Source organism: Acinonyx jubatus, chromosome E3, assembly GCF_027475565.1.
Source record: "Acinonyx jubatus isolate Ajub_Pintada_27869175 chromosome E3, VMU_Ajub_asm_v1.0, whole genome shotgun sequence".
In the NCBI taxonomy this organism is placed as follows: Eukaryota; Metazoa; Chordata; class Mammalia; order Carnivora; family Felidae; genus Acinonyx; species Acinonyx jubatus.
In genome coordinates, this window is record NC_069398.1 from 20,640,504 (window position 1) to 20,643,016 (window position 2,513).

Consider the following 2,513-nt stretch of genomic DNA (forward strand, 5'->3'; position numbering starts at 1 on the left):
TGTCTAAAGCATTTCCTTTATTTTTCTGTAGTACCAGTGATGAATCCTTTCAGGTTTTGTACATCTGCAAATGTCTTTATGTTACCCTGTTGTTGTTTTGAGAAATATTTTTCCCACATATGGAATTCTGAGTGGACCTTTACCCCCAGTATTTTAAAGATGTTGCTCCACCGTCTTCTCATTTGCATTGTTTCTGATGACAAATCTGTCAGCCTTATTTTTGTACCTCTGTATGTAACATGTCTTTTTTTTCCTCTAGCTGTTATATATATATATACACACACACATATATTTATATATATATTATATTACATATATACATATATGTATATATATATTATATATATATTTACATATGTATTTATATATAATTTTTAGAGACAGAATGCAAGTGAGGGAGAGGGGCTGGGGGGGAGAGAGAGAGAGAGAGAGAGAGAGAATCCTAAGCAAGCTCCATGCTCAGTGCATGGGGCTCTATCCCACAACTCTGGGATCATGACCTGAGCCAAAACCAAAAGTGGGAAGCTCAACCGACTGAGCCACCCAGGCGCCCTTCCCTCTAGCTGCTTTTAAGATTTTTTTCTGTATCATTGATTTTGATACACCTTGGTGCAGTTTTCTTCATTTTTCTTGTGCTGGAGATTGTTGAGCATCTTAGGTCTGTAGATTTATAATTTTTAATATTAAGAGACCTTTCCACCCTCTTCTTTCTCCTCTTTTTTAGATACTCCAATTATTTGTACATAAGCATGAAGTGTCCCACAACTCATTGATGCTCTTTTATTTTGGGTGATTCTATTTCTTTCTGTGTTTCATTTTGGATGGTGCCTATTTTTATGTCCTTAATTCACCAGTCTTTCCATCTATAATATCTGATCTCCTGTCCATCCAATTCAGTATCTCCAATCTTGTAGTTTTCTTTCCTTTTCTTTTTTTAACACACAGCTGTTAGTGCATCTTTAAAATATCACAAAGAAGTCTGAAAAATCTGGCATCTTGTGGTTTCTGTAGCTGAACTAACTTAGGTCTTATTCATTAGCCTGCTGAACTTCTTCTTTCTCAGAAACAGATACCATCCAGAAATTTTCTGATATCCTTTTTTTAACTCTTGTGGGTTGCTGAAACAAAGCAGCTGAATTTGATATAAATTCAATGTCATTTCCTTCAAGAATTAACTCATCTTTCTGGGGAGATACTGAACAGGCAATGCCTGACCTCATCTGAACCCAGCAAACAGATGTATTTCATATTTCAACAAGAGAACCATTCTCCTGAATAACAACATTGATGGGAAAGTGAACATACACATGATGTGGGAAACAAAGACAGAAGGAAATGGCAAATAAAATTAAATTTCCTTATAACCTGCAGCCTGCTGGCAAATACTTGAGGCAAGCAGAGGTTTCTCCAGGAACTCCCTGCTATCTTAATGCTGATGCTTTGCCAGAAGGAAAACCAACCTTAGCTTGACAATAGCTAGGCCTCCAGTATCCTGGGAGTCTTCTTTAGCATATGAAAATCTCATTGGAAGCTTCACCTTGACTTTACCTCCCCCAACTCCCTATTAGATAACCAGTTTCTTTTCAAGGTCTTGCGGCAGCTCTTCCTGCACCTGGGTCCTGTCCTGTGCTTTAATAAAATCACCTTTTTGCACCAAAGACATCTTCAAGAATTCTTTCCTGGCTGTCGGCTCTGGACGCCACCACCCCACCATCACGCCCAGAAAAACTCAACACACAGACTTCATCTTGTAATGGAAACACAGGGTAACACTCTTGACCATGTTTTTTGTACATGACTACGATAGCGTGAACAGTAGCCACTTCCTTTATATTTTCCCACCATTTGTCAACTCGGAGCCTCTTCTTTTTCTTTCCAAGGAAACTGAGTTCTACATTGATGTAGTTGAAGTCCTTTCACAGGTTTCCTCTGGGGGCCTTCACAGTAACTAATAGTATAGCCCTTCAGAGTGATGTCAATGTTTTCTGGAATGCTGAAGGTCTGCTTGAGAATGATCTTCCTTCTCATGGTGGATGCAGCAAAAAAAACAAAACAAAAAACAAAACAAAACAAAAAACCCTCAAATATTTTAGTTTTCAACTCTAAAAGTTTGGTTTGGGCTTTTCTTAAAAATAATGTTTAGTATTTTTTTGAAAGAGAGAGACAGAGTGTGAGTGGGGGAAAGGCAGAGAGAGGGGGAGACACAGTATCCCAGATAGGCTCTAGGCTCTGAGCTGTCAGCACAGATCCCTACACGGTGCTCGAACTCACAAACCGTGAGAACATTACCTGAGCCAAAGTTGGACACTTAACCTGAAAAGGAAAGCTGGTGAATGCAAATAAAAAGGGCCAGCCAGATATCCAAGGCCAGAAACTCCCTTTGCATGCCTTTGACTTCTGCAATCTAGCTTGCCTCTTGCATCATCTAGCAGACAGGAACCAGAAGCTTGACTATACTAGTCCCGCCCACCCAGAAGCACATATGTATAAAAGATCAGTAAAACCTGAGTGGG

The 2,513-nt window shown here is 39.3% G+C and overlaps 1 pseudogene; it reads right to left on the reverse strand.

Annotated features, from left to right (window-relative positions):
- Positions 1-1,028: 1,028 nt before the first annotated feature.
- Positions 1,029-2,028, reverse strand: LOC113594478 (60S ribosomal protein L9-like; annotated as a pseudogene).
- Positions 2,029-2,513: the final 485 nt, after the last annotated feature.